This window comes from Parasteatoda tepidariorum, chromosome 10, assembly GCF_982258835.1.
Source record: "Parasteatoda tepidariorum strain Cologne lab strain chromosome 10, Ptep-v5.0, whole genome shotgun sequence".
In the NCBI taxonomy this organism is placed as follows: Eukaryota; Metazoa; Arthropoda; class Arachnida; order Araneae; family Theridiidae; genus Parasteatoda; species Parasteatoda tepidariorum.
In genome coordinates, this window is record NC_141764.1 from 21,600,622 (window position 1) to 21,619,428 (window position 18,807).

An 18,807-nucleotide genomic window follows, 5' to 3' on the forward strand; every position below is an offset into this window, starting at 1 on the left:
CTAAACCGTTTCTCAGGGATCAAACTGTTTTTAAATTGAAATATTACGTGGGAAAAAGAAATAAAATCATTCATATTGTCTAAACTCATCTATCAGTTAATTTTATTTATTGCCACAGAATGAAATTGCTTGTTTTAAGTTTTTGGTAGTAAAAAGAGTTTAACTGTAAAAGTTAAAAAGTAACACATTGACCCGGACGTGATTTGAACACGCAACCTTCTGATCTTTAGTCAGACGCGCTACCGTTGCGCCACCGGGCCACGTTAGAAAACTTATACACCTATAATTTAAATTACTTAGAAATATGTAAAATTTGTTTTTGGAGATTCTTGTTACGATAGGAAATGCTGCTAAACCGTTTCTCAGGGATCAAACTGTTTTTAAATTGAAATATTACGTGGGAAAAAGAAATAAAATCATTCATATTGTCTAAACTCATCTATCAGTTAATTTTATTTATTGCCTCAGAATGAAATTGCTTGTTTTAAGTTTTTGGTAGTATAAAGAGTTTAACTGTAAAAGTTAAAAAGTAACATATTGACCCGGACGTGATTTGAACACGCAACCTTCTGATCTGGAGTCAGACGCACTACCGTTGCGCCACCGGGCCACGTTAGAAAACTTATACACCTATAATTTAAATTACTTAGAAATATGTAAAATTTGTTTATGGAGATTCTTGCTCCGATAGGAAATGCTGCTAAACCGTTTCTCAGGGATCAAACTGTTTTTAAATTGAAATATTACGTGGGAAAAAGAAATAAAATCATTCATATTGTCTAAACTCATCTATCAGTTAATTTTATTTATTGCCTCAGAATGAAATTGCTTGTTTTAAGTTTTTGGTAGTAAAAAGAGTTTAACTGTAAAAGTTAAAAAGTAACACATTGACCCGGACGTGATTTGAACACGCAACCTTCTGATCTGGAGTCAGACGCGCTACCGTTGCGCCACCGGGCCACGGTAGAAAACTTATACATCTATAATTTAAATTTCTCAGAAATATATAAAATTTATTTTTGGAGATTCTTGTTATGATAGGAAATGCTGCTAAACCGTTTCTCAGGGATCAAACTGTTTTTAAATTGAAATATTACGTGGGAAAAAGAAATAAAATCATTCATATTGTCTAAACTCATCTATCAGTTAATTTTATTTATTGCCACAGAATGAAATTGCTTGTTTTAAGTTTTTGGTAGTAAAAAGAGTTTAACTGTAAAAGTTAAAAAGTAACACATTGACCCGGACGTGATTTGAACACGCAACCTTCTGATCTGGAGTCAGACGCGCTACCGTTGCGCCACCGGGCCACGTTAGAAAACTTATACACCTATAATTTAAATTTCTGAGAAATATATAAAATTTATTTTTGGATATTCTTGTTATGATAGCAAATGCTGCTAAACCGTTTCTCAGGGATCAAACTGTTTTTAAATTGAAATATTACGTGGGAAAAAGAAATAAAATCATTCATATTGTCTAAACTCATCTATCAGTTAATTTTATTTATTGCCACAGAATGAAATTGCTTGTTTTAAGTTTTTTTTAGTAAAAAGAGTTTAACTGTAAAAGTTAAAAAGTAACACATTGTCCCGTGCGTGATTTGAACACGCAACCTTCTGATCTGGAGTCAGACGCGCTAAAGTTGCGCCACCGGGCCACGTTAGAAAACTTATACACCTATAATTTAAATTACTTAGAAATATATAAAATTTGTTTTTGGAGATTCGATCTTGTTACGATAGGAAATGCTGCTAAACCGTTTCTCAGGGATCAAACTGTTTTTAAATTGAAATATTACGTGGGAAAAAGAAATAAAATCATTCATTATGTCTAAACTCATCTATTAGTTAATTTTATTTATTGCCACAGAATGAAATTGCTTGTTTTAAGTTTTTGGTAGTAAAAAGAGTTTAACTGTAAAAGTAAAAAAGTAACACATTGACCCGGGCGTGATTTGAACACGCAACCTTCTGATCTGGAGTCAGACGCGCTACCGTTGCGCCACCGGGCCACGTTAGAAAACTTATACACCTATAATTTAAATTACTTAGAAATATGTAAAATTTGTTTTTGCAGATTCTTGTTACGATAGGAAATGCTGCTAAACCGTTTCTCAGGGATCAAACTGTTTTTAAATTGAAATATTACGCGGAAAAAAGAAATAAAATCATTCATTATGTCTAAACTCATCTATTAGTTAATTTTATTTATTGCCACAGAATGAAATTGCTTGTTTTAAGTTTCTGGTAGTAAAAAGAGTTTAACTGTAAAAGTTAAAAAGTAACACATTGACCCCGGCGTGATTTGAACACGCAACCTTCTGATCTGGAGTCAGACGCGCTACCGTTGCGCCACCGGGTCACGTAAGAAAACTTATACACCTATAATTTAATTTACTTAGAAATATGTAAAATTTGTTTTTGGAGATTGTTGTTACGATGGAAATGCTGCTAAACAGTTTCTCAGGGATCAAACTGTTTTTAAATTGAAATATTACGTGGGAAAAAGAAATAAAATCATTCATATTGTCTGAACTCATCTATCAGTTAATTTTATTTATTGCCTCAGAATGAAATTGCTTGTTTTAAGTTTTTGGTAGTAAAAAGAGTTTAACTGTAAAAGTTAAAAAGTAACATATTGACCCGGACGTGATTTGAACACGCAACCTTCTGATCTGGAGTCAGACGCGCTACCGTTGCGCCACCGGGCCACGTTAGAAAACTTATACACCTATAATTTAATTTACTTAGAAATATGCAAAATTTGTTTTTGGAGATTGTTGTTACGATGGGAAATGCTGCTAAACCGTTTCTCAGGGATCAAACTGTTTTTAAATTGAAATATTACGTGGGAAAAAGAAATAAAATCATTCATATTGTCTAAACTCATCTATCAGTTAATTTTATTTATTGCCACAGAATGAAATTGCTTTTTTTAAGTTTTTGGTAGTAAAAAGAGTTTAACTGTAAAAGTTAAAAAGTAACATCTTGACCCGGACGTGATTTGAACACGCAACCTTCTGATCTGGAGTCAGACGCGCTACCGTTGCGCCACCGGGCCACGTTAGAAAACTTATACACCGATAATTTAAATTACTTAGAAATATATAAAATTTGTTTTTGGTGATTCTTGTTACGATAGGAAATGCTGCTAAACCGTTTCTCAGGGATCAAACTGTTTTTAAATTGAAATATTACGTGGGAAAAAGAAATAAAATCATTCATATTGTCTTAAACTCATCTATTAGTTAATTTTATTTATTGCCACAGAATGAAATTGCTTGTTTTAAGTTTTGGGTAGTAAAAAGAGTTTAACTGTAAAAGTTAAAAAGTAACACATTGACCCGGACGTGATTTGAACACGCAACCTTCTGATCTGGAGTCAGACGCGCTACCGTTGCGCCACCGGGCCACGTTAGAAAACTTATACACCTATAATTTAAATTACTTAGAAATATGTAAAATTTGTTTTTGGAGATTCTTGTTACGATAGGAAATGCTGCTAAACCGTTTCTCAGGGATCAAACTGTTTTTAAATTGAAATATTACGTGGGAAAAAGAAATAAAATCATTCATATTGTCTAAACTCATCTATCAGTTAATTTTATTTATTGCCTCAGAATGAAATTGCTTGTTTTAAGTTTTTGGTAGTATAAAGAGTTTAACTGTAAAAGTTAAAAAGTAACATATTGAGCCGGACGTGATTTGAACACGCAACCTTCTGATCTGGAGTCAGACGCGCTACTGTTGCGCCACCGGGCCACGTTAGAAAACTTATACACCTATAATTTAAATTACTTAGAAATATGTAAAATTTGTTTATGGAGATTCTTGCTGCGATAGGAAATGCTGCTAAACCGTTTCTCAGGGATCAAACTGTTTTTAAATTGAAATATTACGAGGGAAAAAGAAATAAAATCATTCATATTGTCTAAACTCATCTGTCAGTTAATTTTATTTATTGCCTCAGAATGAAATTGCTTGTTTTAAGTTTTTGGTAGTAAAAAGAGTTTAACTGTAAAAGTTAAAAAGTAACACATTGACCCGGACGTGATTTGAACACGCAACCTTCTGATCTGGAGTCAGACGCGCTACCGTTGCGCCACCGGGCCACGGTAGAAAACTTATACATCTATAATTTAAATTTCTTAGAAATATATAAAATTTATTTTTGGAGATTCTTGTTATGATAGGAAATGCTGCTAAACCGTTTCTCAGGGATCAAACTGTTTTTAAATTGAAATATTACGTGGGAAAAAGAAATAAAATCATTCATATTGTCTAAACTCATCTATCAGTTAATTTTATTTATTGCCACAGAATGAAATTGCTTGTTTTAAGTTTTTGGTAGTAAAAAGAGTTTAACTGTAAAAGTTAAAAAGTAACACATTGACCCGGACGTGATTTGAACACGCAACCTTCTGATCTGGAGTCAGACGCGCTACCGTTGCGCCACCGGGCCACGTTAGAAAACTTATACACCTATAATTTAAATTTCTGAGAAATATATAAAATTTGTTTTTGGATATTCTTGTTATGATAGCAAATGCTGCTAAACCGTTTCTCAGGGATCAAACTGTTTTTAAATTGAAATATTACGTGGGAAAAAGAAATAAAATCATTCATATTGTCTAAACTCATCTATCAGTTAATTTTATTTATTGCCACAGAATGAAATTGCTTGTTTTAAGTTTTTGGTAGTAAAAAGAGTTTAACTGTAAAAGTTAGAAAGTAACACATTGACCCGGACGTGATTTGAACACGCAACCTTCTGATCTGGAGTCAGACGCGCTACCGTTGCGCCACCGGGCCACGTTAGAAAACTTATACACCTATAATTTAATTTACTTAGAAATATGCAAAATTTGTTTTTGGATATTGTTGTTACGATGGGAAATGCTGCTAAACCGTTTCTCACGGATCAAACTGTTTTTAAATTGAAGTATTACGTGGGAAAAAGAAATAAAATCATTCATATTGTCTAAACTCATCTATCAGTTAATTTTATTTATTGCCTCAGAATTAAATTGCTTGTTTTAAGTTTTTGGTAGTAAAAAGAGTTTAACTGTAAAAGTTAAAAAGTAACATATTGACCCGGACGTGATTTGAACACGCAACCTTCTGGTCTGGAGTCAGACGCGCTACCGTTGCGCCACCGGGCCACGTTAGAAAACTTATACACCTATAATTTAAATTACTTAGAAATATGTAAAATTTGTTTTTGGAGATTCTTGTTACGATAGGAAATGCTGCTAAACCGTTTCTCAGGGATCAAACTGTTTTAAAATTGAAATATTACGTGGGAAAAAGAAATAAAATCATTCATATTGTCTAAACTCATCTATCAGTTAATTTTATTTATTGCCACAGAATGAAATTGCTTGTTTTAAGTTTTTGGTAGTAAAAAGAGTTTAACTGTAAAAGTTAAAAAGTAACACATTGACCCGGACGTGATTTTAACACGCAACCTTCTGATCTGGAGTCAGACGCGCTACCGTTGCGCCACCGGGCCACGTTAGAAAACTTATACACCTATAATTTAAATTTCTGAGAAATATATAAAATTTATTTTTGGATATTCTTGTTATGATAGCAAATGCTGCTAAACCGTTTCTCAGGGATCAAACTGTTTTTAAATTGAAATATTACGTGGGAAAAAGAAATAAAATCATTCATATTGTCTAAACTCATCTATCAGTTAATTTTATTTATTGCCACAGAATGCAATTGCTTGTTTTAAGTTTTTTTTAGTAAAAAGAGTTTAACTGTAAAAGTTAAAAAGTAACACATTGTCCCGTGCGTGATTTGAACACGCAACCTTCTGATCTGGAGTCAGACGCGCTAAAGTTGCGCCACCGGGCCACGTTAGAAAACTTATACACCTATAATTTAAATTACTTAGAAATATATAAAATTTGTTTTTGGAGATTCGATCTTGTTACGATAGGAAATGCTGCTAAACCGTTTCTCAGGGATCAAACTGTTTTTAAATTGAAATATTACGTGGGAAAAAGAAATAAAATCATTCATTATGTCTAAACTCATCTATTAGTTAATTTTATTTATTGCCACAGAATGAAATTGCTTGTTTTAAGTTTTTGGTAGTAAAAAGAGTTTAACTGTAAAAGTTAAAAAGTAACACATTGACCCGGGCGTGATTTGAACACGCAACCTTCTGATCTGGAGTCAGACGCGCTACCGTTGCGCCACCGGGCCACGTTAGAAAACTTATACACCTATAATTTAAATTACTTAGAAATATGTAAAATTTGTTTTTGCAGATTCTTGTTACGATAGGAAATGCTGCTAAACCGTTTCTCAGGGATCAAACTGTTTTTAAATTGAAATATTACGCGGAAAAAAGAAATAAAATCATTCATATTGTCTAAACTCATCTATGAGTTTATTTTATTTATTGCCACAGAATGAAATTGCTTGTTTTAAGTTTTTGGTAGTAAAAAGAGTTTAACTGTAAAAGTTAAAAAGTAACATCTTGACCCGGACGTGATTTGAACACGCAACCTTCTGATCTGGAGTCAGACGCGCTACCGTTGCGCCACCGGGCCACGTTAGAAAACTTATACACCGATAATTTAAATTACTTGGAAATATATAAAATTTGTTTTTGGTGATTCTTGTTACGATAGGAAATGCTGCTAAACCGTTTCTCAGGGATCAAACTGTTTTTAAATTGAAATATTACGTGGGAAAAAGAAATAAAATCATTCATATTGTCTAAACTCATCTATTAGTTAATTTTATTTATTGCCACAGAATGAAATTGCTTGTTTTAAGTTTTGGGTAGTAAAAAGAGTTTAACTGTAAAAGTTAAAAAGTAACACATTGACCCGGACGTGATTTGAACACGCAACCTTCTGATCTGGAGTCAGACGCGCTACCGTTGCGCCACCGGGCCACGTTAGAAAACTTATACACCTATAATTTAAATTACTTAGAAATATGTAAAATTTGTTTTTGGAGATTCTTGTTACGATAGGAAATGCTGCTAAACCGTTTCTCAGGGATCAAACTGTTTTTAAATTGAAATATTACGTGGGAAAAAGAAATAAAATCATTCATATTGTCTAAACTCATCTATCAGTTAATTTTATTTATTGCCTCAGAATGAAATTGCTTGTTTTAAGTTTTTGGTAGTATAAAGAGTTTAACTGTAAAAGTTAAAAAGTAACATCTTGACCCGGACGTGATTTGAACACGCAACCTTCTGATCTGGAGTCAGACGCGCTACCGTTGCGCCACCGGGCCACGTTAGAAAACTTATACACCGATAATTTAAATTACTTGGAAATATATAAAATTTGTTTTTGGTGATTCTTGTTACGATAGGAAATGCTGCTAAACCGTTTCTCAGGGATCAAACTGTTTTTAAATTGAAATATTACGTGGGAAAAAGAAATAAAATCATTCATATTGTCTAAACTCATCTATTAGTTAATTTTATTTATTGCCACAGAATGAAATTGCTTGTTTTAAGTTTTGGGTAGTAAAAAGAGTTTAACTGTAAAAGTTAAAAAGTAACACATTGACCCGGACGTGATTTGAACACGCAACCTTCTGATCTGGAGTCAGACGCGCTACCGTTGCGCCACCGGGCCACGTTAGAAAACTTATACACCTATAATTTAAATTACTTAGAAATATGTAAAATTTGTTTTTGGAGATTCTTGTTACGATAGGAAATGCTGCTAAACCGTTTCTCAGGGATCAAACTGTTTTTAAATTGAAATATTACGTGGGAAAAAGAAATAAAATCATTCATATTGTCTAAACTCATCTATCAGTTAATTTTATTTATTGCCTCAGAATGAAATTGCTTGTTTTAAGTTTTTGGTAGTATAAAGAGTTTAACTGTAAAAGTTAAAAAGTAACATATTGACCCGGACGTGATTTGAACACGCAACCTTCTGATCTGGAGTCAGACGCGCTACCGTTGCGCCACCGGGCCACGTTAGAAAACTTATACACCTATAATTTAAATTACTTAGAAATATGTAAAATTTGTTTATGGAGATTCTTGCTCCGATAGGAAATGCTGCTAAACCGTTTCTCAGGGATCAAACTGTTTTTAAATTGAAATATTACGTGGGAAAAAGAAATAAAATCATTCATATTGTCTAAACTCATCTATCAGTTAATTTTATTTATTGCCTCAGAATGAAATTGCTTGTTTTAAGTTTTTGGTAGTAAAAAGAGTTTAACTGTAAAAGTTAAAAAGTAACATATTGACCCGGACGTGATTTGAACACGCAACCTTCTGATCTGGAGTCAGACGCGCTACCGTTGCGCCACCGGGCCACGGTAGAAAACTTATACATCTATAATTTAAATTTCTTAGAAATATGTAAAATTTATTTTTGGAGATTCTTGTTATGATAGGAAATGCTGCTAAACCGTTTCTCAGGGATCAAACTGTTTTTAAATTGAAATATTACGTGGGAAAAAGAAATAAAATCATTCATATTGTCTAAACTCATCTATCAGTTAATTTTATTTATTGCCACAGAATGAAATTGCTTGTTTTAAGTTTTTGGTAGTAAAAAGAGTTTAACTGTAAAAGTTAAAAAGTAACACATTGACCCGGACGTGATTTGAACACGCAACCTTCTGATCTGGAGTCAGACGCGCTACCGTTGCGCCACCGGGCCACGTTAGAAAACTTATACACCTATAATTTAAATTTCTGAGAAATATATAAAATTTATTTTTGGATATTCTTGTTATGATAGCAAATGCTGCTAAACCGTTTCTCAGGGATCAAAAAGTTTTTAAATTGAAATATTACGTGGGAAAAAGAAATAAAATCATTCATATTGTCTAAACTCATCTATCAGTTAATTTTATTTATTGCCACAGAATGAAATTGCTTGTTTTAAGTTTTTGGTAGTAAAAAGAGTTTAACTGTAAAAGTTAAAAAGTAACACATTGACCCGGACGTGATTTGAACACGCAACCTTCTGATCTGGAGTAAGACGCGCTACCGTTGCGCCACCGGGCCACGTTAGAAAACTTATACACCTATAATTTAATTTACTTAGAAATATGCAAAATTTGTTTTTGGATATTGTTGTTACGATGGGAAATGCTGCTAAACCGTTTCTCACGGATCAAACTGTTTTTAAATTGAAATATTACGTGGGAAAAAGAAATAAAATCATTCATATTGTCTAAACTCATCTATCAGTTAATTTTATTTATTGCCTCAGAATTAAATTGCTTGTTTTAAGTTTTTGGTAGTAAAAAGAGTTTAACTGTAAAAGTTAAAAAGTAACATATTGACCCGGACGTGATTTGAACACGCAACCTTCTGGTCTGGAGTCAGACGCGCTACCGTTGCGCCACCGGGCCACGTTAGAAAACTTATACACCTATAATTTAAATTACTTAGAAATATGTAAAATTTGTTTTTGGAGATTCTTGTTACGATAGGAAATGCTGCTAAACCGTTTCTCAGGGATCAAACTGTTTTTAAATTGAAATATTACGTGGGAAAAAGAAATAAAATCATTCATATTGTCTAAACTCATCTATCAGTTAATTTTATTTATTGCCACAGAATGAAATTGCTTGTTTTAAGTTTTTGGTAGTAAAAAGAGTTTAACTGTAAAAGTTAAAAAGTAACACATTGACCCGGACGTGATTTGAACACGCAACCTTCTGATCTGGAGTCAGACGCGCTACCGTTGCGCCACCGGGCCACGTTAGAAAACTTATACACCTATAATTTAAATTTCTGAGAAATATATAAAATTTATTTTTGGATATTCTTGTTATGATAGCAAATGCTGCTAAACCGTTTCTCAGGGATCAAACTGTTTTTAAATTGAAATATTACGTGGGAAAAAGAAATAAAATCATTCATATTGTCTAAACTCATCTATCAGTTAATTTTATTTATTGCCACAGAATGAAATTGCTTGTTTTAAGTTTTTGGTAGTAAAAAGAGTTTAACTGTAAAAGTTAAAAAGTAACACATTGACCCGGACGTGATTTGAACACGCAACCTTCTGATCTGGAGTCAGACGCGCTACCGTTGCGCCACCGGGCCACGTTAGAAAACTTATACACCTATAATTTAATTTACTTAGAAATATATAAAATTTATTTTTGGAGATTCTTGTTACGATAGGAAATGCTGCTAAACCGTTTCTCAGGGATCAAACTGTTTTTAAATTAAAATATTACGTGGGAAAAAGAAATAAAATCATTCATATTGTCTAAACTCATCTATCAGTTAATTTTATTTATTGCCACAGAATGAAATTGCTTGTTTTAAGTTTTTGGTAGTAAAAAGAGTTTAACTGTAAAAGTTAAAAAGTTACATATTGACCCAGACGTGATTTGAACACGCAACCTTCTGATCTGGAGTCAGACGCGGTGTCGTTGCGCCAACGGGCCACGTTAGAAAACTTATACACCTATAATTTAAATTACTTAGAAATATATAAAATTTGTTTTTGGTGATTCTTGTTACGATGGGAAATGCTGCTAAACCGTGTCTCAGGGATCAAACTGTTTTTAATTTGAAATATTGCGTGGGAAAAAGAAATAAAATCATTCATATTGTCTAAACTCATCTATCAGTTAATTTTATTTATTGCCACAGAATGAAATTGCTTGTTTTAAGTTTTTGGTAGTAAAAAGAGTTTAACTGTAAAAGTTAAAAAGTTACATATTGACCCGGACGTGATTTGAACACGCAACCTTCTGATCTGGAGTCAGACGCGCTACCGTTGCGCCACCGGGCCACGTTAGAAAACTTATACACCTATAATTTAATTTACTTAGAAATATGCAAAATTTGTTTTTGGAGATTGTTGTTACGATGGGAAATGCTGCTAAACCGTTTCTCAGGGATCAAACTGTTTTTAAATTGAAATATTACGTGGGAAAAAGAAATAAAATCATTCATATTGTCTAAACTCATCTATCAGTTAATTTTATTTATTGCCACAGAATGAAATTGCTTTTTTTAAGTTTTTGGTAGTAAAAAGAGTTTAACTGTAAAAGTTAAAAAGTAACATCTTGACCCGGACGTGATTTGAACACGCAACCTTCTGATCTGGAGTCAGACGCGCTACCGTTGCGCCACCGGGCCACGTTAGAAAACTTATACACCGATAATTTAAATTACTTGGAAATATATAAAATTTGTTTTTGGTGGTTCTTGTTACGATAGGAAATGCTGCTAAACCGTTTCTCAGGGATCAAACTGTTTTTAAATTGAAATATTACGTGGGAAATAGAAATAAAATCATTCATATTGTCTAAACTCATCTATTAGTTAATTTTATTTATTGCCACAGAATGAAATTGCTTGTTTTAAGTTTTGGGTAGTAAAAAGAGTTTAACTGTAAAAGTTAAAAAGTAACACATTGACCCGGACGTGATTTGAACACGCAACCTTCTGATCTGGAGTCAGACGCGCTACCGTTGCGCCACCGGGCAACGTTAGAAAACTTATACACCTATAATTTAAATTACTTAGAAATATGTAAAATTTGTTTTTGGAGATTCTTGTTACGATAGGAAATGCTGCTAAACCGTTTCTCAGGGATCAAACTGTTTTTAAATTGAAATATTACGTGGGAAAAAGAAATAAAATCATTCATATTGTCTAAACTCATCTATCAGTTAATTTTATTTATTGCCTCAGAATGAAATTGCTTGTTTTAAGTTTTTGGTAGTATAAAGAGTTTAACTGTAAAAGTTAAAAAGTAACATATTGACCCGGACGTGATTTGAACACGCATCCTTCTGATCTGGAGTCAGACGCGCTACCGTTGCGCCACCGGGCCACGTTAGAAAACTTATACACCTATAATTTAAATTACTTAGAAATATGTAAAATTTGTTTATGGAGATTCTTGCTCCGATAGGAAATGCTGCTAAACCGTTTCTCAGGGATCAAACTGTTTTTAAATTGAAATATTACGTGGGAAAAAGAAATAAAATCATTCATATTGTCTAAACTCATCTATCAGTTAATTTTATTTATTGCTTCAGAATGAAATTGCTTGTTTTAAGTTTTTGGTAGTAAAAAGAGTTTAACTGTAAAAGTTAAAAAGTAACATATTGACCCGGACGTGATTTGAACACGCAACCTTCTGGTCTGGAGTCAGACGCGCTACCGTTGCGCCACCGGGCCACGTTAGAAAACTTATACACCTATAATTTAAATTACTTAGAAATATGTAAAATTTGTTTTTGGAGATTCTTGTTACGATAGGAAATGCTGCTAAACCGTTTCTCAGGGATCAAACTGTTTTTAAATTGAAATATTACGTGGGAAAAAGAAATAAAATCATTCATATTGTCTAAACTCATCTATCAGTTAATTTTATTTATTGCCACAGAATGAAATTGCTTGTTTTAAGTTTTTGGTAGTAAAAAGAGTTTAACTGTAAAAGTTAAAAAGTTACATATTGACCCGGACGTGATTTGAACACGCAACCTTCTGATCTGGAGTCAGACGCGGTGTCGTTGCGCCAACGGGCCACGTTAGAAAACTTATACACCTATAATTTAAATTACTTAGAAATATATAAAATTTGTTTTTGGTGATTCTTCTTACGATGGGAAATGCTGCTAAACCGTGTCTCAGGGATCAAACTGTTTTTAATTTGAAATATTGCGTGGGAAAAAGAAATAAAATCATTCATATTGTCTAAACTCATTTATCAGTTAATTTTATTTATTGCCACAGAATGAAATTGCTTGTTTTAAGTTTTTGGTAGTAAAAAGAGTTTAACTGTAAAAGTTAAAAAGTAACATATTGACCCGGACGTGATTTGAACACGCAACCTTCTGATCTGGAGTCAGACGCGCTACCGTTGCGCCACCGGGCCACGTTAGAAAACTTATACACCTATAATTTAATTTACTTAGAAATATGCAAAATTTGTTTTTGGAGATTGTTGTTACGATGGGAAATGCTGCTAAACCGTTTCTCAGGGATCAAACTGTTTTTAAATTGAAATATTACGTGGGAAAAAGAAATAAAATCATTCATATTGTCTAAACTCATCTATCAGTTAATTTTATTTATTGCCACAGAATGAAATTGCTTTTTTTAAGTTTTTGGTAGTAAAAAGAGTTTAACTGTAAAAGTTAAAAAGTAACATCTTGACCCGGACGTGATTTGAACACGCAACCTTCTGATCTGGAGTCAGACGCGCTACCGTTGCGCCACCGGGCCACGTTAGAAAACTTATACACCGATAATTTAAATTACTTGGAAATATATAAAATTTGTTTTTGGTGATTCTTGTTACGATAGGAAATGCTGCTAAACCGTTTCTCAGGGATCAAACTGTTTTTAAATTGAAATATTACGTGGGAAATAGAAATAAAATCATTCATATTGTCTAAACTCATCTATTAGTTAATTTTATTTATTGCCACAGAATGAAATTGCTTGTTTTAAGTTTTGGGTAGTAAAAAGAGTTTAACTGTAAAAGTTAAAAAGTAACACATTGACCCGGACGTGATTTGAACACGCAACCTTCTGATCTGGAGTCAGACGCGCTACCGTTGCGCCACCGGGCAACGTTAGAAAACTTATACACCTATAATTTAAATTACTTAGAAATATGTAAAATTTGTTTTTGGAGATTCTTGTTACGATAGGAAATGCTGCTAAACCGTTTCTCAGGGATCAAACTGTTTTTAAATTGAAATATTACGTGGGAAAAAGAAATAAAATCATTCATATTGTCTAAACTCATCTATCAGTTAATTTTATTTATTGCCACAGAATGAAATTGCTTGTTTTAAGTTTTTGGTAGTATAAAGAGTTTAACTGTAAAAGTTAAAAAGTAACATATTGACCCGGACGTGATTTGAACACGCAACCTTCTGATCTGGAGTCAGACGCGCTACCGTTGCGCCACCGGGCCACGTTAGAAAACTTATACACCTATAATTTAAATTACTTAGAAATATGTAAAATTTGTTTATGGAGATTCTTGCTCCGATAGGAAATGCTGCTAAACCGTTTCTCAGGGATCAAACTGTTTTTAAATTGAAATATTACGTGGGAAAAAGAAATAAAATCATTCATATTGTCTAAACTCATCTATCAGTTAATTTTATTTATTGCTTCAGAATGAAATTGCTTGTTTTAAGTTTTTGGTAGTAAAAAGAGTTTAACTGTAAAAGTTAAAAAGTAACACATTGACCCGGACGTGATTTGAACACGCAACCTTCTGATCTGGAGTCAGACGCGCTACCGTTGCGCCACCGGGCCACGGTAGAAAACTTATACATCTATAATTTAAATTTCTTAGAAATATATAAAATTTATTTTTGGAGATTCTTGTTATGATAGGAAATGCTGCTAAACCGTTTCTCAGGGATCAAACTGTTTTTAAATTGAAATATTACGTGGGAAAAAGAAATAAAATCATTCATATTGTCTAAACTCATCTATCAGTTAATTTTATTTATTGCCACAGAATGAAATTGCTTGTTTTAAGTTTTTGGTAGTAAAAAGAGTTTAACTGTAAAAGTTAAAAAGTAACACATTGACCCGGACGTGATTTGAACACGCAACCTTCTGATCTGGAGTCAGACGCGCTACCGTTGCGCCACCGGGCCACGTTAGAAAACTTATACACCTATAATTTAAATTTCTGAGAAATATATAAAATTTATTTTTGGATATTCTTGTTATGATAGCAAATGCTGCTAAACCGTTTCTCAGGGATCAAACTGTTTTTAAATTGAAATATTACGTGGGAAAAAGAAATAAAATCATTCATATTGTCTAAACTCATCTATCAGTTAATTTTATTTATTGCCACAGAATGAAATTGCTTGTTTTAAGTTTTTGGTAGTAAAAAGAGTTTAACTGTAAAAGTTAAAAAGTAACACATTGACCCGGACGTGATTTGAACACGCAACCTTCTGATCTGGAGTTAGACGCGCTACCGTTGCGCCACCGGGCCACGTTAGAAAACTTATACACCTATAATTTAATTTACTTAGAAATATATAAAATTTATTTTTGGAGATTCTTGTTACGATAGGAAATGCTGCTAAACCGTTTCTCAGGGATCAAACTGTTTTTAAATTGAAATATTACGCGGAAAAAAGAAATAAAATCATTCATATTGTCTAAACTCATCTATCAGTTAATTTTATTTATTGCCACAGAATGAAATTGCTTGTTTTAAGTTTTTGGTAGTATAAAGAGTTTAACTGTAAAAGTTAAAAAGTAACATATTGACCCGGACGTGATTTGAACACGCAACCTTCTGATCTGGAGTCAGACGCGCTACCGTTGCGCCACCGGGCCACGTTAGAAAACTTATACACCTATAATTTAAATTACTTAGAAATATGTAAAATTTGTTTATGGAGATTCTTGCTCCGATAGGAAATGCTGCTAAACCGTTTCTCAGGGATCAAACTGTTTTTAAATTGAAATATTACGTGGGAAAAAGAAATAAAATCATTCATATTGTCTAAACTCATCTATCAGTTAATTTTATTTATTGCTTCAGAATGAAATTGCTTGTTTTAAGTTTTTGGTAGTAAAAAGAGTTTAACTGTAAAAGTTAAAAAGTAACACATTGACCCGGACGTGATTTGAACACGCAACCTTCTGATCTGGAGTCAGACGCGCTACCGTTGCGCCACCGGGCCACGGTAGAAAACTTATACATCTATAATTTAAATTTCTTAGAAATATATAAAATTTATTTTTGGAGATTCTTGTTATGATAGGAAATGCTGCTAAACCGTTTCTCAGGGATCAAACTGTTTTTAAATTGAAATATTACGTGGGAAAAAGAAATAAAATCATTCATATTGTCTAAACTCATCTATCAGTTAATTTTATTTATTGCCACAGAATGAAATTGCTTGTTTTAAGTTTTTGGTAGTAAAAAGAGTTTAACTGTAAAAGTTAAAAAGTAACACATTGACCCGGACGTGATTTGAACACGCAACCTTCTGATCTGGAGTCAGACGCGCTACCGTTGCGCCACCGGGCCACGTTAGAAAACTTGTACACCTATAATTTAAATTTCTGAGAAATATATAAAATTTATTTTTGGATATTCTTGTTATGATAGCAAATGCTGCTAAACCGTTTCTCAGGGATCAAACTGTTTTTAAATTGAAATATTACGTGGGAAATAGAAATAAAATCATTCATATTGTCTAAACTCATCTATTAGTTAATTTTATTTATTGCCACAGAATGAAATTGCTTGTTTTAAGTTTTGGGTAGTAAAAAGAGTTTAACTGTAAAAGTTAAAAAGTAACACATTGACCCGGACGTGATTTGAACACGCAACCTTCTGATCTGGAGTCAGACGCGCTACCGTTGCGCCACCGGGCAACGTTAGAAAACTTATACACCTATAATTTAAATTACTTAGAAATATGTAAAATTTGTTTTTGGAGATTCTTGTTACGATAGGAAATGCTGCTAAACCGTTTCTCAGGGATCAAACTGTTTTTAAATTGAAATATTACGTGGGAAAAAGAAATAAAATCATTCATATTGTCTAAACTCATCTATCAGTTAATTTTATTTATTGCCTCAGAATGAAATTGCTTGTTTTAAGTTTTTGGTAGTATAAAGAGTTTAACTGTAAAAGTTAAAAAGTAACATATTGACCCGGACGTGATTTGAACACGCAACCTTCTGATCTGGAGTCAGACGCGCTACCGTTGCGCCACCGGGCCACGTTAGAAAACTTATACACCTATAATTTAAATTACTTAGAAATATGTAAAATTTGTTTATGGAGATTCTTGCTCCGATAGGAAATGCTGCTAAACCGTTTCTCAGGGATCAAACTGTTTTTAAATTGAAATATTACGTGGGAAAAAGAAATAAAATCATTCATATTGTCTAAACTCATCTATCAGTTAATTTTATTTATTGCTTCAGAATGAAATTGCTTGTTTTAAGTTTTTGGTAGTAAAAAGAGTTTAACTGTAAAAGTTAAAAAGTAACATATTGACCCGGACGTGATTTGAACACGCAACCTTCTGGTCTGGAGTCAGACGCGCTACCGTTGCGCCACCGGGCCACGTTAGAAAACTTATACACCTATAATTTAAATTACTTAGAAATATGTAAAATTTGTTTTTGGAGATTCTTGTTACGATAGGAAATGCTGCTAAACCGTTTCTCAGGGATCAAACTGTTTTTAAATTGAAATATTACGTGGGAAAAAGAAATAAAATCATTCATATTGTCTAAACTCATCTATCAGTTAATTTTATTTATTGCCACAGAATGAAATTGCTTGTTTTAAGTTTTTGGTAGTAAAAAGAGTTTAACTGTAAAAGTTAAAAAGTAACACATTGACCCGGACGTGATTTGAACACGCAACCTTCTGATCTGGAGTCAGACGCGCTACCGTTGCGCCACCGGGCCACGTTAGAAAACTTATACACCTATAATTTAAATTTCTGAGAAATATATAAAATTTATTTTTGGATATTCTTGTTATGATAGCAAATGCTGCTAAACCGTTTCTCAGGGATCAAACTGTTTTTAAATTGAAATATTACGTGGGAAAAAGAAATAAAATCATTCATATTGTCTAAACTCATCTATCAGTTAATTTTATTTATTGCCACAGAATGAAATTGCTTGTTTTAAGTTTTTGGTAGTAAAAAGAGTTTAACTGTAAAAGTTAAAAAGTAACACATTGACCCGGACGTGATTTGAACACGCAACCTTCTGATCTGGAGTCAGACGCGCTACCGTTGCGCCACCGGGCCACGTTAGAAAACTTATACACCTATAATTTAATTTACTTAGAAATATATAAAATTTATTTTTGGAGATTCTTGTTACGATAGGAAATGCTGCTAAACCGTTTCTCAGGGATCAAACTGTTTTTAAATTAAAATATTACGTGGGAAAAAGAAATAAAATCATTCATATTGTCTAAACTCATCTATCAGTTAATTTTATTTATTGCCACAGAATGAAATTGCTTGTTTTAAGTTTTTGGTAGTAAAAAGAGTTTAACTGTAAAAGTTAAAAAGTTACATATTGACCCGGACGTGATTTGAACACGCAACCTTCTGATCTGGAGTCAGACGCGGTGTCGTTGCGCCAACGGGCCACGTTAGAAAACTTATACACCTATAATTTAAATTACTTAGAAATATATAAAATTTGTTTTTGGTGATTCTTGTTACGATGGGAAATGCTGCTAAACCGTGTCTCAGGGATCAAACTGTTTTTAATTTGAAATATTGCGTGGGAAAAAGAAATAAAATCATTCATATTGTCTAAACTCATTTATCAGTTAATTTTATTTATTGCCACAGAATGAAATTGCTTGTTTTAAGTTTTTGGTAGTAAAAAGAGTTTAACTGTAAAAGTTAAAAAGTAACATATTGACCCGGACGTGATTTGAACACGCAACCTTCTGATCTGCAGTCAGACGCGCTACCGTTGCGCCACCGGGCCACGTTAGAAAACTTATACACCTATAATTTAATTTACTTAGAAATATGCAAAATTTGTTTTTGGAGATTGTTGTTACGATGGGAAATGCTGCTAAACCGTTTCTCAGGGATCAAACTGTTTTTAAATTGAAATATTACGTGGGAAAAAGAAATAAAATCATTCATATTGTCTAAACTCATCTATCAGTTAATTTTATTTATTGCCACAGAATGAAATTGCTTTTTTTAAGTTTTTGGTAGTAAAAAGAGTTTAACTGTAAAAGTTAAAAAGTAACATCTTGACCCGGACGTGATTTGAACACGCAACCTTCTGATCTGGAGTCAGACGCGCTACCGTTGC

The 18,807-nt window shown here is 32.9% G+C and overlaps 2 protein-coding genes and 48 non-coding genes across 50 annotated transcripts in view; 1 reads left to right on the forward strand and 49 right to left on the reverse strand.

The window, feature by feature from the left end:
• LOC107446022 (uncharacterized) overlaps positions 1 to 18,807 on the forward strand; it is a 194,463-nt gene that overhangs the window by 101,283 nt on the left and 74,373 nt on the right. The gene's annotated exons all lie outside the window — the stretch shown is intronic.
• LOC147802258 (uncharacterized) overlaps positions 1 to 18,807 on the reverse strand; it is a 106,614-nt gene that overhangs the window by 73,290 nt on the left and 14,517 nt on the right. The gene's annotated exons all lie outside the window — the stretch shown is intronic.
• On the reverse strand, positions 189 to 260 carry TRNAF-AAA (transfer RNA phenylalanine (anticodon AAA)). Its single transcript has one exon. It is a non-coding gene; the product is annotated as a tRNA-Phe (tRNA).
• TRNAW-CCA (transfer RNA tryptophan (anticodon CCA)) lies at positions 539 to 610 on the reverse strand. The gene has a single exon. It is a non-coding gene; the product is annotated as a tRNA-Trp (tRNA).
• On the reverse strand, positions 889 to 960 carry TRNAW-CCA (transfer RNA tryptophan (anticodon CCA)). Its single transcript has one exon. It is a non-coding gene; the product is annotated as a tRNA-Trp (tRNA).
• TRNAW-CCA (transfer RNA tryptophan (anticodon CCA)) lies at positions 1,239 to 1,310 on the reverse strand. The gene has a single exon. It is a non-coding gene; the product is annotated as a tRNA-Trp (tRNA).
• Positions 1,943 to 2,014, reverse strand: TRNAW-CCA (transfer RNA tryptophan (anticodon CCA)). Its single transcript has one exon. It is a non-coding gene; the product is annotated as a tRNA-Trp (tRNA).
• On the reverse strand, positions 2,293 to 2,364 carry TRNAW-CCA (transfer RNA tryptophan (anticodon CCA)). The gene has a single exon. It is a non-coding gene; the product is annotated as a tRNA-Trp (tRNA).
• TRNAW-CCA (transfer RNA tryptophan (anticodon CCA)) lies at positions 2,642 to 2,713 on the reverse strand. Its single transcript has one exon. It is a non-coding gene; the product is annotated as a tRNA-Trp (tRNA).
• On the reverse strand, positions 2,992 to 3,063 carry TRNAW-CCA (transfer RNA tryptophan (anticodon CCA)). Its single transcript has one exon. It is a non-coding gene; the product is annotated as a tRNA-Trp (tRNA).
• TRNAW-CCA (transfer RNA tryptophan (anticodon CCA)) lies at positions 3,343 to 3,414 on the reverse strand. Its single transcript has one exon. It is a non-coding gene; the product is annotated as a tRNA-Trp (tRNA).
• TRNAW-CCA (transfer RNA tryptophan (anticodon CCA)) lies at positions 3,693 to 3,764 on the reverse strand. The gene has a single exon. It is a non-coding gene; the product is annotated as a tRNA-Trp (tRNA).
• On the reverse strand, positions 4,043 to 4,114 carry TRNAW-CCA (transfer RNA tryptophan (anticodon CCA)). Its single transcript has one exon. It is a non-coding gene; the product is annotated as a tRNA-Trp (tRNA).
• Positions 4,393 to 4,464, reverse strand: TRNAW-CCA (transfer RNA tryptophan (anticodon CCA)). Its single transcript has one exon. It is a non-coding gene; the product is annotated as a tRNA-Trp (tRNA).
• TRNAW-CCA (transfer RNA tryptophan (anticodon CCA)) lies at positions 4,743 to 4,814 on the reverse strand. The gene has a single exon. It is a non-coding gene; the product is annotated as a tRNA-Trp (tRNA).
• On the reverse strand, positions 5,093 to 5,164 carry TRNAW-CCA (transfer RNA tryptophan (anticodon CCA)). Its single transcript has one exon. It is a non-coding gene; the product is annotated as a tRNA-Trp (tRNA).
• TRNAW-CCA (transfer RNA tryptophan (anticodon CCA)) lies at positions 5,443 to 5,514 on the reverse strand. Its single transcript has one exon. It is a non-coding gene; the product is annotated as a tRNA-Trp (tRNA).
• TRNAW-CCA (transfer RNA tryptophan (anticodon CCA)) lies at positions 6,147 to 6,218 on the reverse strand. The gene has a single exon. It is a non-coding gene; the product is annotated as a tRNA-Trp (tRNA).
• Positions 6,497 to 6,568, reverse strand: TRNAW-CCA (transfer RNA tryptophan (anticodon CCA)). Its single transcript has one exon. It is a non-coding gene; the product is annotated as a tRNA-Trp (tRNA).
• TRNAW-CCA (transfer RNA tryptophan (anticodon CCA)) lies at positions 6,847 to 6,918 on the reverse strand. Its single transcript has one exon. It is a non-coding gene; the product is annotated as a tRNA-Trp (tRNA).
• On the reverse strand, positions 7,197 to 7,268 carry TRNAW-CCA (transfer RNA tryptophan (anticodon CCA)). Its single transcript has one exon. It is a non-coding gene; the product is annotated as a tRNA-Trp (tRNA).
• Positions 7,547 to 7,618, reverse strand: TRNAW-CCA (transfer RNA tryptophan (anticodon CCA)). The gene has a single exon. It is a non-coding gene; the product is annotated as a tRNA-Trp (tRNA).
• TRNAW-CCA (transfer RNA tryptophan (anticodon CCA)) lies at positions 7,897 to 7,968 on the reverse strand. Its single transcript has one exon. It is a non-coding gene; the product is annotated as a tRNA-Trp (tRNA).
• On the reverse strand, positions 8,247 to 8,318 carry TRNAW-CCA (transfer RNA tryptophan (anticodon CCA)). The gene has a single exon. It is a non-coding gene; the product is annotated as a tRNA-Trp (tRNA).
• TRNAW-CCA (transfer RNA tryptophan (anticodon CCA)) lies at positions 8,597 to 8,668 on the reverse strand. Its single transcript has one exon. It is a non-coding gene; the product is annotated as a tRNA-Trp (tRNA).
• Positions 8,947 to 9,018, reverse strand: TRNAW-CCA (transfer RNA tryptophan (anticodon CCA)). The gene has a single exon. It is a non-coding gene; the product is annotated as a tRNA-Trp (tRNA).
• TRNAW-CCA (transfer RNA tryptophan (anticodon CCA)) lies at positions 9,297 to 9,368 on the reverse strand. The gene has a single exon. It is a non-coding gene; the product is annotated as a tRNA-Trp (tRNA).
• On the reverse strand, positions 9,647 to 9,718 carry TRNAW-CCA (transfer RNA tryptophan (anticodon CCA)). The gene has a single exon. It is a non-coding gene; the product is annotated as a tRNA-Trp (tRNA).
• Positions 9,997 to 10,068, reverse strand: TRNAW-CCA (transfer RNA tryptophan (anticodon CCA)). The gene has a single exon. It is a non-coding gene; the product is annotated as a tRNA-Trp (tRNA).
• On the reverse strand, positions 10,697 to 10,768 carry TRNAW-CCA (transfer RNA tryptophan (anticodon CCA)). The gene has a single exon. It is a non-coding gene; the product is annotated as a tRNA-Trp (tRNA).
• TRNAW-CCA (transfer RNA tryptophan (anticodon CCA)) lies at positions 11,047 to 11,118 on the reverse strand. Its single transcript has one exon. It is a non-coding gene; the product is annotated as a tRNA-Trp (tRNA).
• On the reverse strand, positions 11,396 to 11,468 carry TRNAW-CCA (transfer RNA tryptophan (anticodon CCA)). Its single transcript has one exon. It is a non-coding gene; the product is annotated as a tRNA-Trp (tRNA).
• TRNAW-CCA (transfer RNA tryptophan (anticodon CCA)) lies at positions 11,747 to 11,818 on the reverse strand. The gene has a single exon. It is a non-coding gene; the product is annotated as a tRNA-Trp (tRNA).
• Positions 12,097 to 12,168, reverse strand: TRNAW-CCA (transfer RNA tryptophan (anticodon CCA)). Its single transcript has one exon. It is a non-coding gene; the product is annotated as a tRNA-Trp (tRNA).
• On the reverse strand, positions 12,797 to 12,868 carry TRNAW-CCA (transfer RNA tryptophan (anticodon CCA)). Its single transcript has one exon. It is a non-coding gene; the product is annotated as a tRNA-Trp (tRNA).
• On the reverse strand, positions 13,147 to 13,218 carry TRNAW-CCA (transfer RNA tryptophan (anticodon CCA)). The gene has a single exon. It is a non-coding gene; the product is annotated as a tRNA-Trp (tRNA).
• TRNAW-CCA (transfer RNA tryptophan (anticodon CCA)) lies at positions 13,496 to 13,568 on the reverse strand. The gene has a single exon. It is a non-coding gene; the product is annotated as a tRNA-Trp (tRNA).
• TRNAW-CCA (transfer RNA tryptophan (anticodon CCA)) lies at positions 13,847 to 13,918 on the reverse strand. The gene has a single exon. It is a non-coding gene; the product is annotated as a tRNA-Trp (tRNA).
• On the reverse strand, positions 14,197 to 14,268 carry TRNAW-CCA (transfer RNA tryptophan (anticodon CCA)). The gene has a single exon. It is a non-coding gene; the product is annotated as a tRNA-Trp (tRNA).
• On the reverse strand, positions 14,547 to 14,618 carry TRNAW-CCA (transfer RNA tryptophan (anticodon CCA)). Its single transcript has one exon. It is a non-coding gene; the product is annotated as a tRNA-Trp (tRNA).
• On the reverse strand, positions 14,897 to 14,968 carry TRNAW-CCA (transfer RNA tryptophan (anticodon CCA)). The gene has a single exon. It is a non-coding gene; the product is annotated as a tRNA-Trp (tRNA).
• On the reverse strand, positions 15,247 to 15,318 carry TRNAW-CCA (transfer RNA tryptophan (anticodon CCA)). The gene has a single exon. It is a non-coding gene; the product is annotated as a tRNA-Trp (tRNA).
• TRNAW-CCA (transfer RNA tryptophan (anticodon CCA)) lies at positions 15,597 to 15,668 on the reverse strand. Its single transcript has one exon. It is a non-coding gene; the product is annotated as a tRNA-Trp (tRNA).
• Positions 15,947 to 16,018, reverse strand: TRNAW-CCA (transfer RNA tryptophan (anticodon CCA)). The gene has a single exon. It is a non-coding gene; the product is annotated as a tRNA-Trp (tRNA).
• TRNAW-CCA (transfer RNA tryptophan (anticodon CCA)) lies at positions 16,296 to 16,368 on the reverse strand. The gene has a single exon. It is a non-coding gene; the product is annotated as a tRNA-Trp (tRNA).
• Positions 16,647 to 16,718, reverse strand: TRNAW-CCA (transfer RNA tryptophan (anticodon CCA)). The gene has a single exon. It is a non-coding gene; the product is annotated as a tRNA-Trp (tRNA).
• TRNAW-CCA (transfer RNA tryptophan (anticodon CCA)) lies at positions 16,997 to 17,068 on the reverse strand. The gene has a single exon. It is a non-coding gene; the product is annotated as a tRNA-Trp (tRNA).
• TRNAW-CCA (transfer RNA tryptophan (anticodon CCA)) lies at positions 17,347 to 17,418 on the reverse strand. The gene has a single exon. It is a non-coding gene; the product is annotated as a tRNA-Trp (tRNA).
• Positions 17,697 to 17,768, reverse strand: TRNAW-CCA (transfer RNA tryptophan (anticodon CCA)). Its single transcript has one exon. It is a non-coding gene; the product is annotated as a tRNA-Trp (tRNA).
• TRNAC-GCA (transfer RNA cysteine (anticodon GCA)) lies at positions 18,397 to 18,468 on the reverse strand. Its single transcript has one exon. It is a non-coding gene; the product is annotated as a tRNA-Cys (tRNA).